The sequence below is a fragment of the Rhinopithecus bieti genome, unplaced genomic scaffold, assembly GCF_001698545.2.
Source record: "Rhinopithecus bieti isolate Rb0 unplaced genomic scaffold, ASM169854v2 scaffold_42745, whole genome shotgun sequence".
NCBI classification, from domain to species: Eukaryota; Metazoa; Chordata; class Mammalia; order Primates; family Cercopithecidae; genus Rhinopithecus; species Rhinopithecus bieti.
Genome location: NW_016819184.1, coordinates 5,446,013 through 5,459,745, shown reverse-complemented (window position 1 = coordinate 5,459,745; position 13,733 = coordinate 5,446,013).

The following is a 13,733-nucleotide window of genomic DNA, read 5'->3' as shown; positions in this document are numbered from 1 at the left end:
CGCTTGCACAGCCAGGCTGGTTCTCCTCTGTCTCTCTGTCTCATGTAGGCACACACACACACACACACACACACAGCCTCGGGCAGCACCAGGAGCCACGGGGGACACCACAGCAGACACATGTAACCAGGCCTTGGTAGGATGTCCCTTAACTTCAAAGCTCCAGGGCAGGACGGAGACCCCAGGTAATGACAGGGAACCCCCGTGCAGAAACCACCAGCCTCAGCAAGAAAAGAAACCAGGCCCGGTTTACAGCTGACCCCGTGTTCGTAGGCTTGTCAGCCTGTGGCCAGCACGGTGCTAGAATGGCTGTTAGCTGGCCTGTGGCACAGGCCTGCACCCCGACAGCTCCTTCCCCCCAGCTCCTTCTCCTCTGATGTTACCTGCCTCAAAATAGGACACAGCCTCACCCAGCCCCCAGCCTAGCCTGCCTCTGGGCTCTGAGGACGGCCACTTTTCTACCTTCCTCCTGACTTTGTTCCCCCAAAATTCCTAGAAAGCCAACACGGGGCGCCCTGCAGGTGGAGCATGCATGTGAGACAAATATGTCAGATGGCCCTGTCCTTCCTGATGCCTCAGGAGTCCTGCCTGCCTCGGGACAGTGCAGGGCTGGAGGGAAGGGGAGACCTCCCCACCGCAGCTTCGAGCCAAGGAGGTGACAACAATCTTTTTTTTTTCTGAGACACAGTCTCGATCTGTCGCCCAGGCTGGAGTGCAGTGGTGCGATCTTGGCTCACTGAAACCTCCGCCTCCCAGTTCAAGCAATTTTCCAGCATCAGCCTCCCCAGTAGCTGGGATCAGAGGCACGTGCCACCACACCCGGCTAATTTTTGTAGTAGAGACGGGATTTTGCCGTGTTGGCCAGGCTGGTCTCAAAGTCCTGACCTCAAGTGATCCACCCACTTTGGCCTCCCAAAGTGCTGGCATTACAGGCGTGAGCCGCCACACCCAGCCAGAGGTGAGGATCTTTGTGCCTCTCCAGCCTGGGCAGAAACGCAAAGGTTCTGGGTCACTGCAGAGCCCTAGAGATGAAATTAGAGATCACCAATGAGTCCTAAGGACCTCTGGACAGGGGTCAAAATCACCTGGGTTCCACATCACACACCTGGGCCTGTGGCGGGGTGGGGGGCAAGGGGAGGGAGAGTGTTAGGACAAGTACCTAATGCATGTGGGGCTTAAAACCTGGATGATGGGTTGACAGGTGCAGCAAACCACCATGGCATATGTATACCTATGTAACAAACCTGCACATTCTGCACATGTATCCCAGAACTTAAATTTTTTAAAAAGTAGCCTGGGTTCCAGTTAGTAAAACGCCCCCACGCCCCACCCTGATTTCTGGAAATTGTTCTTCCTAGGCCCCCAGGGCTCTGCTCCCTCCCATGTCTCCTCCTCCAACTCCCTTCTCCCTCCCTAGCCTCCCCTGCAAGTTCCCTGGTCGGTTCCATCCATTCAATGTTGGGATTCCTCAAGGTCTGTCCCGAACCCTCTTCTGAGCCTGCCCTCTCCCTGGGCGAACTCAGTCACCCCTTATACACAAATTTGTTTTCAATAGAAGTTACAATGAGTGCGCCTCCCCTCTACCTCCTCCACTTCTTCTGCCTCAGCCACCCCAAGACAATAAGACCAACCCCTCTTCTTCCTCCTCCTCCTCAGCCTACTTAAGGAGAAGACTATGAGAATGAAGACCTTTATGATGAGCCACTTCCACTTAATAAATAGTAAATGTATTTTCTCTTTCTTACGATTTTCTTAATAATTTTCTTTTCTCTACTTTATTGTACGAATAAAGTATATAATACATGTGACATACAAAATATGTGTTCATTGACTGCTTATGTTATCAGTAAGGCTACTGGTCAAGAGTAGGCTATTAGTAGTTAAACCTGGGGGAACTTAAAAGTTATACATGGATTGTGGACTATGTGGGAGGTCAGCGCCCCTAACCCCTGTGTTGTTTATGGGTCAACTGTACAGTCGTATTTGTTACCCAAGTGAATCCTTACAACCTCCCTGCCAGATATGGGTGTCCGTTTTACAAATGAGCAAATGGAGACTCAGCAAAGGGAAGAGATTTGCTTCATGCAAAGTAATCAGTGCACTCTTGGACACCCACCTGCTCACATTTTCTGGACAGACACATTCATTTCCTTCTTGTGGCTGAAGGTGTCCTTTGGCAGGCCCTGCCCAGGCAAACTGCCAGGCCAGACAGTGGGTTCTTGGTGCCCTCCTCTGGAAGTGCCCCTCTCTTTCCTCATGCCTCTCTAACCGACAAGTGTCCAGGGAACATGGGGACCCAGCTGAAAGAGACCCCTGTTGATCTTCAGGACCCAGGATGGACTGCAGCAGGGAGCTGCAGTGATCACACACACATGCTCACATAGATACATGCACACACACCCCAAGGCGGGGCACCAACATGCCAATGAGACAGCACCAGTTCTGCCATCTTCATGCTGTGTGACCTTGAGCGAGTTACTCAACCTCTCTGAGCCTCAGTTTCTGCAATATAAAAATGGAGACAAAGGCAAGGCACAATGGTTCAAGCCTGTAATCCCAGCACTTTGGGAGGCCGAGGCAGGTGGATCACGTGAGGTCAGGGGTTTGCGACCAGCCTGGCCAACATAGTGAAACCTCATCTCTACTAAAAACACAAAAATTAGCCAGGCATGGTGGTAGGTGCCTATAATCCCAGCTACTTGGGAGGCTGAGGCAGAAGAATCGCTTGAATCCACAGGGCAGAGGTTGCAGTGAGCCTAGATCGCGCCACTGCACTCCAGCCTGGGCGACAGAACAAAACCCCATCTCAAAAAAAAAAAAAAAAAATGGAGAAAAATACCAGCTGCCTGGAGTTTTATGAAGATTAAATGAGAATTCATGAGAAATAATTCTGCAGTTAAAGGCCATATAATAAGAGACTTATCATCATCATTATGTGTTAATTATTTCAGTCTTCTTAATATTAGCTTTATTGCCGGGCGCGGTGGCTCAAGCCTGTAATCCCAGCACTTTGGGAGGCCGAGACGGGCGGATCACAAGGTCAGGAGACCGAGACCATCCTGGCTAACACAGTGAAACCCCGTCTCTACTAAAAAATACAAAAAATACTAGCCGGGCGAGGTGGCGGGGCGCCTGTAGTCCCAGCTGCTCGGGAGGCTGAGGCAGGAGAATGGCGTACACCTGGAAGGTGGAGCTTGCAGTGAGCTGAGATCCGGCCACTGCACTCCAGCCTGGGCCACAGAGCGAGACTCCATCTCAAAAATAAATAAATAAATAAAAAATAAATAAATATTAGCATCATTGTACAGAGCCCAGGGCGTCCTCCCCAACTAAATCAGAAAGACCAAGAGATTATTAAAATGCAATTGAAGGGCCAGGTGCGGTGGCTCATGCCTGTAATCCCAGCACTTTGGGAGGCCAAGGCAGGAGAATCATGAGGCCAGGAGTTCAAGACCAGCGTGGCCAACATGGTGAAACCCTGTGTCTACTAAAAATACAAAAAATTAGCTGGGCATGGTGGCAGGCCCCTGTAATCCCAGGTACTTGGGAGGCTGAGGCAGGAGAATCGCTTGAACCCAGGAGGTGGAGGTTGCAGTGAACCGAGATCACGCCACTGTACTCCAGTCCTTGTAACAGTGCGAGACTCCATCTAAAAAAACAAAAAAAAAGCAATTGAACAGCCAAGATAACCCTTGGGTAAGCACAAGCGGGTGGAGAAGGGTCCCTGGACCTGAGAGAAAACCACAATCACTGGCCCTGTTGGCCCAAGGCCTGGGGTGCCTGTTCTGGGCAAGGACCTGATTCCTCAAGGCTTCCCCTGACGCCCCAGCTACATGGGGAGGTTCCTGGGAACATCCAGCCCTGCAGACCTCCTTCTTCTCTCACAAGGCTGCCTCGTGGGCCAGGAACCCATCTCCAGGGCAGTCACAGTCCAGGGAAGGTGTCCTCAGCGTGTTCCCCTACCCTCAGCTCCCTCCCCCAGCCCCTTGCTGTCCTCCTTTCATCTGGCTCCTCCTCGGGTCAGGCAGCTGCTAGAGATCCCGCCCTTAAGAGTCCAGGCATGGCCACCTGCCCCTTGGCCCCCATGGGAAGTCCTCTGAGCCTGAGCCCCATTGGTGCAGAGAGTACTGGCCAAGGGGTGCAGGAAGGAGGTCTTCCCAACACTCCAGACCACAGGGGATAGTTTCTCCTGGCTCCAAACCATATGCCCACTCTAAAGCTCCATGCTGCAGCCAGAGACCACTAAGGCACAGGCTGGGGGAGCAGAGGAAGCCACGGCCCACCCTGGGTGAGACTCAGCATCACCAGTGTCCCCGCAGCAGGAGTCCCCCCCCCACTCCCTACCGCAGGACAGCTGTGGTCTCAAGCCCCCGCAGGTTCCATGGCCCGGAGATCCAGGCCAGCACTGCCCCGCTCAGCTCTCACACACACGCCACCAACACTCCCAGCCCCAGGAAGGAAAAGAAAATCGTTTTTCCTCTGAGCAAGGCTGAGACAGGCACATTCTCGAAGAAGTGCTGAGGATGGTAGAAGAAAATGTAATCTTGCCACTTACCGAGAGCGCAGGCCGCCATCCCGTGAGTGGCCTCCCATCTCCCTCCTGGGTCCCTGCCTTTGCCCCAGCTTCTTCCTTAGCTGTGCTCACTAAATGAGCAAGGATTTGAACCAGCCCTGCGCCCATCAAGGGAATTCCCAGGCAATGCAGGGTGCCAAGGACATCTGCAGGCCCAGAGTACTGGGAAATACAGCCCTGGGGGAGGCACTCAACCTGCGAGCTGAGCAGGTGGCGGCGAAAGCCCCCAGCAACCTCACCCCTCCGGTGGGATGCCCCAGGCTTCTGCTTCCCGAGACCCCGGGGGAAGAGGAGTCAGCTGCCCTGATAGTCACATTTCCCAGGCTCACCTCTCCACGCCAGGTGCTTCCAGAATCACCTCCCAAATACACACCCCTCCCTCCAATGCTGGTCTCCGGGTCTGCTTTTAGGAGTGAGGAAACCAAACCAAGATAGAGGGCAAAGACTGAGAGGTTGGCAAAGGAAGGACTCATTCAAAGAAGTGGTCCATGATAGAGGAGACAGGATGGAGGCACCTCCGTGTCATTTGAGTCTCTCTATGGTCCTTTAGGGTAGGTGATATTATTCCCATATCTCAGCTGCAGCCACTGAGGCTCAGACACACCCCACGTTCCCCATCAAGGACAGGTGAAGCTGGGATTCAAACCCAGGTCACTGACCAGAGCTCAGGTCCCAGATGCTTCTAGGCAGAGCTGGGGGAAATGGCAAGTTCTCTAGAACTGGGACATTTTCAACCATTCCATGAAGTTAATACGATGACCAGAAACTGGCTTATTGAGTCCCTGGGACTGACGCGAAGGTAGTCAGAGGGTGAACCACGTTTTATGCTTCCTATCGCCCCACCCCTCCCCTCACAGGCCTCCTGCTTCCCACAGACCCGACCACCCGCTCATTCCGCACATTCAACAGCCTCATCTCCCTCTTTTCCCTTATCTCAAAAAGCCCAGAGCTCAGCTTTCTCTTCAAATCTCCGCTAATGAGAAGCACATTTGATTTCCTCGGGGGAGGCAGCTGTGGGATGAGAGTCGGAAGTGTAAACTCTGCTGGTGGTTGAATCATCGCGGTGCTTCTTAATTTTTTTATGGTGATGTTTTATAATTTTCTAAAAACACATAGAAGAATGAGGCTTATCGCTCTCGTTATCGGCAATGACTGGAGTGGAATTCAAAAGGCTACAGATGGTGTTGCAACATTCTCCACAGGCTGCGGAGGCTGGCCTTCAGAACCCAGGACCCCATCCTCCTCCGGCCAGGCACGGGGAAGGCAGGACCCAGGGCAGCAGCCAGCACTGCGCATGCTGGGAGTGTTCAATAAACACAGGCTGAATGAATGAATGAATGAATGAACCGATGCAACCAAAACTTGCTTTTTCTCCAAGAAAATTAAAATGATTGGCCTATGGTGACCCATTAATAAGACAGAATATGATACAGTCCTAAACTTAATGATTGGGAGAATATTTAATGACAATGATAAAGTCTTCCACTTCTATTTTTAAAGTGAAAAGCAAATTTAAAAAAATAGTTAGATCCAAGCTTTATTTTCAACATAGGTACATAAATAAGCCAGGCACAGAAAGACAAACGTTGCGCATTCTCACTTATTTGTGGGATCTAAAAATCAAAACAATTGAATTCACGGACATAGAAAGTAGAAGGATGGTTTCCAGAGGCTGGGAAGGATAGTGGGGGTTGGGTGCAGGGAGATGGAGACACTTAATGAGAACAAAAAAATAGAAAGAATGAGGCCAGGTGCGGTGGCTCACGTCTGTAATCCCAGCACTTTGGGAAGCCAAGGTGGTTGGATTGCCTGAGGTCAGCAGTTCAAGACCAGCCTGACCAACATGGTGAAACCCCGTCTCTACTGAAAATACAAAAATTAGCTGGGTGTGGTAGTGGGCACCTACAATCCCAGGTACTCGGGAGGCTGAGGCATGAGAATCACTTGAACCAGGGAGGTGGAGGTTGCAGTGAGCCGAGATTGTGCCACTGCACTCCAGCCTGGGCAACAGAAGGAGACTCCATCTCAAATAAAATAAAATAAAATAAAAAGAATGAATGAATAAGACCTATTATTTGATAGCACAACAGGGTGACTATAGTCAATAACTTAATTGAACATTTTAAAATAACTAAAAGAGTGTAATTGGATTGTTTATGACACGAAGGATAAATGCTTGAAGAGATGGATACCCCATTCTCCATAATGTGATTATTATGCATAAAATACCTGTATCGAAACATCTCACGCACCCCGTAGACATATACACCTACTATGTACCCATGAAAGTAAAAATAAATTTTTAAAAAAACAAAATATATGTATATAAATACAGAGAAATACAGCAGAAACATAAGGACAGGCACAAATGCTAGTAGTAGTTATCGCTGAACTGTGGAATAAGGAATGGTTTGCAATTTATTCTTTGTCTTTCCCTGCATTTTCCAATTTTCCATCATGAACATGTGTTACTTCAGTAATCAGGGAGAAACATGTCCGATGGCAGCCAGGACAGGGCACGGCCTCACCTACTGGCTGCCTCCCCAGAATCCGTGGTCTGCTCTTCCCCCAGAAGGACCAGCGTTCCTCTCTGTCGAATGTGTTCTCTTCTCCATTCGCCATTTCACATTTCAAGGAAATGACCGGCTCCCCTAGCTCCAGAGGCGGATCTTATTTTCTAAGCCAATCAGCATTTTCCATTTTACCAGGCTTCAGTGATTGGTTTTGGAATGGGGACCCAAGCCAATCAAAATCAACAAGGCCCCTTCCAAAAGAAAGCAATTCAAAGACACTCAGCCTTTCCCGCTGGACACAAATGGAAAACAATGTAGCCCCAGGAGCTTTGGCAGCCATTCTGTGCCCATGAGGAGAGCATCCGGATGAAAACATGCCAATACCAAGGAAACAGCCAAGAAAAGAAGAGAAAGGAGCCAAGTCTCAAAAAAAGTCTCAAGGGCTCAAATAGTTACATTATTTGAACCCTGGAGCAAATCATTCATGATAGTTGAGTTTCAGGTGCCAATAAAATATGTTTTGCTGAAGCCAGTCTGAGTTGAGCTTTCTGATACAAACTAGAGATCCAAATGGCATGTGGTGTATTGAGGGCCTTCTCTCGAGGTCAAACAAGTGGAAAACAACCAGTCCCAAGAGGGTGCAGCTCCGCCCAGCCAGGAATCAAGGCGTCAGTCAACCAAAGAGACAGGAAAGGACAACCCGGAACCTGGGTTCACTGTGGGAGCAGCAGAGGGAGCGTCTCCTCTGCCAAAAAGGGGAAGCCTTCGCTCAGTATGCTTTGGAGAGGCAGGACAGCATGGGGGTTACTTACCAGGAGGGACCCAGGTCTGACCGGCTCAGACCCCTGGACTTGATCCCAGCTCTATTTGTTGCTAGCTGATCACCTTGGGCACGTTTCTTAACCTCTCTGGGCCTCAGTCTCTGCACTTGAGGATATAGTAGCCCCTGTCACGTAGGCTGTTGTGAAGATTAAACAAGTTAATACCTGCAAAGGCTTTAGAACAGCAGCTGGCACAGAACTAGCCTCCTTAAGAGATTTCAGCGGCTGCTGTTTTTCTTAATATTATTAATGCTAACGCTTTCCTTGGATGAGTTCCACTCCGGAGGTTTGCGGCCCTCCAGCTTCCACCCACGTGTGCATGAGCCCCCTTTGGGCAGTCGCTACCCAGCCCTCCCCTGAACCTGACCTGATGGGCTGCTCTGGACCCACTCACGCCTGATGGTGGAGGCATGCGCACACTCAGAGCTCCGCAGCCTTTCCCCAGCCCCAGGCTGTGATGTGTTTCTGCTGCCGGTGACAGGCAGCCTTCCCCACCTTGGATGAATGGGGGAGATGATTTCACTGTCAGGGCTCTGGGGTCCGAGGAGGCTGCAAACACTCCACCTCCCACACTTCCCTCAGTCACACTTACCTCTGGGTTGGCGTCACCTTCTGGCAGGGCATTTTCAAGTCAAGAATAGCTTTTTTTTTTTTTTTTTTTTTTAGCTCTGAAGGCTCAACAGATCTGTCACTTAAAAAACTAGAGTTCACAAGAAAGTCATAGAGAAAGATAATGTACTGAATAGCTGAAATTGCAAAAATGCTGAATAATCATGAACATACTACATGTAAAAATTCATGGGTAATGATTACAGTTGTTCTTAGAGGAAAACTCAAAGCTTTTAATATGTTAATTAGAAAACAAGAAAAACTGAAAACAAATGAGCTCAACTCAAGGAGCTTAAAATAAACAACAGTCAACTCAAGGCAATAAGGCAATAAGAGAACAGACAAGGGCAGAATTCAATAAAATCAAGAACAAAACAGGAATGTTAAAAAAGTCAAAATACAAATACAGAAAATGAAAACAGAAAGCAACTCACATATAGCAATCGTTTTGGATTTGGGGGGTGTTCTTTTTTTGAGACAGAGTCTCACTCTGTCACCCAGGCTGGAGTGCAAATGGCGCGATCTCTCAGCTCACTGCAACCTCCGCCTCCAAGGTTCTAGCGATTCTCATGCCTCTGCCTCTAGCCTCCTGAGTAGCTGGGATTACAGGTACACATCACCATGCCCAGCTAATTTTTTTTTTTTTTTTTTTTGTATTTTTAGTAGAGATGGGTTTCACCATGTTGGTCAGGCTGGTCTCAAACTCCTGACCTCAAGTAATCCGCCCACCTCAGCCTCCCAAAGTGCTGAGATTAAAGGCATAAGCCACCACACCCAACCACACATAGCAATAGTTTTAAGTGAAATAATTAAGAAATATTATTCACAACCACAAACCAAAACTTAAAAGCAGATAAATGGATACATTTCTAGGGGGAAAAAAAAGTGCCAAAACTGGTACAAGAGGAAATAGAAAAGTTGAATAGATCAGTAGCCATGAAAGAAAATAAAAACCCAAGAGAAAAAACAAACTGTTAGAAATAACAGGAGGCGGCCGGGCACGGTGGCTCACGCCTGTAATCCCAGCACTTTGGGAGGCCGAAGTGGGCGGATCATGACGTCAGGAGATTGAGACCATCCTGGCTAACACGGTGAAACCCCGTCTCTACTAAAAATACAAAAAATTAGCCAGGTGTGGTGGCGGGCACCTGTAGTCCCAGCTACTTTGGAGGCTGAGGCAGGAGAATGGTGTGAACCCAGGAGGTGGAGCTTGCAGTGAGCAAAGATGGCACCACTGCACTCCAGCCTGAGCGACAGAGCCAGACTCCATCTCAAAAAAAAAAAGAAAAGAAAAGAAAAAGAAATAACAGGAGGCTTCAGCATGGTTACCAGACATATACTCAACATACAAAAAACAGCCAGCCGAAGATATAATAGCATTGGTCATAGCAGCAAAAATATATAAAGTGTCTAGGAATTAGCCTACCAGAGAATGCATGATATCTGTATGAAGAAAATTTTGCATCTACTAAAGGTATAAAATGATATGTGAGCAATGGTGAAATGGACCTATTCACTTAGCACTGCCAAGGGTGATTTCCCTCACCCATTAAATTTTTAATTTAATCTGTAAATTAAAAACAATTACATTAAATCTAGCCAAAAGCACAGCCACATATTTTCAGGAATGTAACAAATCAATTCGAAAATTCATCTGAAAAATAAAGATTCATGAATGGCTAAAACAATCTGTTTTAAAAAAACAATCAAACAAATTGTGTTGGCAAGAGAAATAGATCAGAAACAGATCAAAGAAACAGAACAGAAGTTCCAGGATCAGACCAAAATGATGGACGTGGCATCAAAAGTCAAGGAGGAAAAAAATGAATTATTTAGTAATTGATGTTGGAGATACTGAGCTTGCTATGTGGAGAAGAGCTTGGCTCCTAGCGTACATAGGCTATGCTGCCAGGGAACAGCCCCTGGCCCGAGCATGACTCACTGACTGCATTTACCACCAAAATATTGTGCAGGCTACTGGACAGTCACTGGTCTGCGTATTGCAGTGTGTCTGATAATTTTCACATATATTCATGACATTTTTCAATGTTTAATGCATATTAAATACTTACATAATTCAAACTTTTCCTATACAGAAAAGTGGTTGAAAGAAACAAGTTCTAAGTGAAAAGCAGGTTTTGAACTCTTTACACTGAATTAGGCAAGAAAAAAAATCAGGCTGCTTCAAAGATGAGCAACTGAAGCATTTGACTTCTAAAAAGACAGAGGTAAACTACCAAAGATGAACAACTCCAACTCCAGTAAGGCAGCATTGCAAGAGTAAGAAGACAAAAGGAATTATGAAGAAAAGCGTTTATCCTGGCTATTTAATTCTTTTAGAATAGGGAAGGCCCAGTGCGCTAGCTGACTCCTGTAATTCCAGCACTTTGGGAGGCCAGGTGGGTAGATCACTTGAGCCCAGGAATTTGAGACCAGCCTGGGCAACATGGCAAAACCTCATGTCTACAAAAAATACAAAAATTATCCAGGTGGCTTGTGCCTGTAGTTCCAGGTACTTAGGAGGCTGAGGCACGAGAATCACTTGAGCCCAAGAAGTGGAGGTTGAATGAGGATGCTCACTGGGACCCCAGCTCAGAGAAGAAGGGAAGGGATGTGGCTTAGAGAACAGCCGGCATTCTCAGCTGCTGGTGTTTGCGTTCGCCTGAGAGAAGCAAGGATAAATCAGAAAACCCATCATGAGCAAAGGCAGTGAGAAGGAGACTGGATGCCAGGTGTGGTCAGCTGGGCATGGAGAGTCCAGCACAGGTGTGCCCAGGGCCCAGGGCCTCAGCACGGCCCAGCTCTCCCCTACACCAGCTCCTCCTCATTTCCCTGACCACTTACAGACCCAAGAGCCCTGGCGCTCAGTCCCTGGTCCTCTCTTCTCTGTCTACACTCAACCTTGTTAATCTCACTCAGTTTCAAGGCTTAATGTCATCTATATGTTGGAAACTCCCAAGTTGATTGAATTGATCTCCTGAATCTCAGACTCACGTATCCAGTTTCCTACTTGTATTTCTGCTTGGATGTCTCATAGACATCTGTGGGGATAATCCATCACTCCATAACAAACTCCCCAAAACTTAGAGCCCCAAAAGAATGATGTATTGTTTCTCGTGATTCTGTTGGTCAGGAGCTCATCTGGATGGTTCTTCTGCTCTGTATGATGTTGGCTAGAGTAGCTCCCACAGCTGCATTCTCTGGGAACTCAGCTGGAACTAGAAGCTCCTTCTCTCCTGCGTGTTAGTTGGTGCCGATTGTCTGTTGGCCTCAGCTCTCCTCCACGTGGCTTCTCCTCCTTCCCACAGTCTGCTTCAGCTTCCTTACAGCATGGCAGCTGGTTTCCAAGAAAGCAAGAGGGGAAGCTGCTAAGCCTCTTCGAGTTCAAGGTGAGGCCAGGAATTGGCACGGCTTCATTTACTCCACATTCTGTTTTCTCTTTCCTTTTTTTTTTTTTTTTTTTCTGAGGCAGGGTCTTGCTCTGTCACCCAGGCTGGAGTGCAGTGGCACAATCATAGCGCACTACTGAAACTCCTAGACACAAGCAATCCTCCTGCCGCAGTAGCTGAGTAGCTAGGACTATAGACGTGTACCACCATGCCTGGCTCCTCCCTCCACATGCTGTCAATCAAAGCAAGTTAGGAGACCATCCCTAATTCAAGGAGTCAGTGGTGTTCTGAGGAGTTTCCTACCAGGACGTTGCATACCAGCCTGCCAAAATCAAGCTCCTGATCTTTCCCCCAGACATGCTCCTCCACAACCTTCCCCCCGTGGATGACAACTCCATCCAGCCAGCCTTCCAGCTGGACACCTACTCCACAGCCTTCCCCCTGTGGATGACAACTCCAGCCAGCCAGCCTTCCAGCTGGAAACCTGCATGACACCTAATTCATTACAAGTCCTGTTGGCTCCACCTTGAAAATGTATCCCAAAACCCCGCTTCCCCCCACCATCCCAGCTCCCAGCAAGTCTAAGCCCCCAGCGTCTTTCTCTGAGTTCCTCAGCAGCTTCCCAGCGGCCTCCCTGCCTCTGCCCTTGGAGTCTCCTCTTCACGGGACAGCCAGGTGGCTCTTTCAGTGCTCTGGGCCACAGAGTAAGTCAGGGGATTCTGCTCAGACCTTCCTGCTTCCCTCAGAGTAAAAGTCAAAGCCCTTACAATGGCGCTGGGCCCTATGCCGGCTATAGCCCACCCCATATACGCTCGGCATGACTGCCCAGGCCTGGCCCCACTGCAGCCACCCAGGCTCACCCAGACACCCTGGCCTTCCATCCAGCAAGCCCCTTGCCATCCCCTAGCCGGGACTGGCTACATAATTCACAGGGCTCCATGCAAAATGAAACACAGGCTTTTCTTCCAAATGACCGAGCATTTCAGGACAGCAACTGAACAGAATGAACCCAAATGCGGGACCCTTGAGGCTGGGGCCCTGTGTGCTGCCTGCACAGGTCACACACTGTGAAGCGGCCCCTGGAGCAGCCCAGTGAAGCAAGCAACACAGAGCTTTTTGTCATTTTCCTATGTCAAGATCAGGAAACAGGCTGCAAGAGGGCCAGGATTGGCCAGGGTCACACAGCTGGAAAGCAGAGGACTCCTGCTGGACTCCAGACCTCAGCAACAGGGTCTGGACTCTCCTCCATGCCCACCTCCTTCCCCTCCATGCCTGGATCCACCTGAGAGAAGAAAGATCCTGAGTCCCCCTCTTCACTGCCCCGTGGACACTCCTACCTGGCGCACCCCTGTCCTTCAGCCTGGGGCATCAGAAGTCCAGTCCCACCTGCCAGGCCCTCCATGGCATGCCCTGTGTCATGGTCAAAGCCCCTCCTTACTGGGAATTAGGGCTTTGTTTGAGCTGGGAATGAGGCCAAGGAAGATGGTGAAACAGAGAGAAAAGCAGAACTCAGTGGGAAAATGTCGCTTCCGAGGACAGGAATCAAGGGACATGAGGCTGGCGGAGGAAACCTGCACAGGAAGGGGTGGAAGGTACTGAACAGTGTAAACCAGAAGCCCCCGCCCAGCTCTGGAAGCCCGCGACAGCACTGCCTGACTCCAGGGCCGAGCCCAGCAGGGCCTGGCCAGGGGAGGTCTCCCGGAGGACCAAAGCCTGGGGCAGAGACACAGGAGCCCTAATTAGGGGCTTGCAAAGGGCTCAGCCTCGGGATTACACAAAGCCTGGGAGCCAGGCCACAGGCCACGTGGGCCCCAGCCTGTGTCGGGAC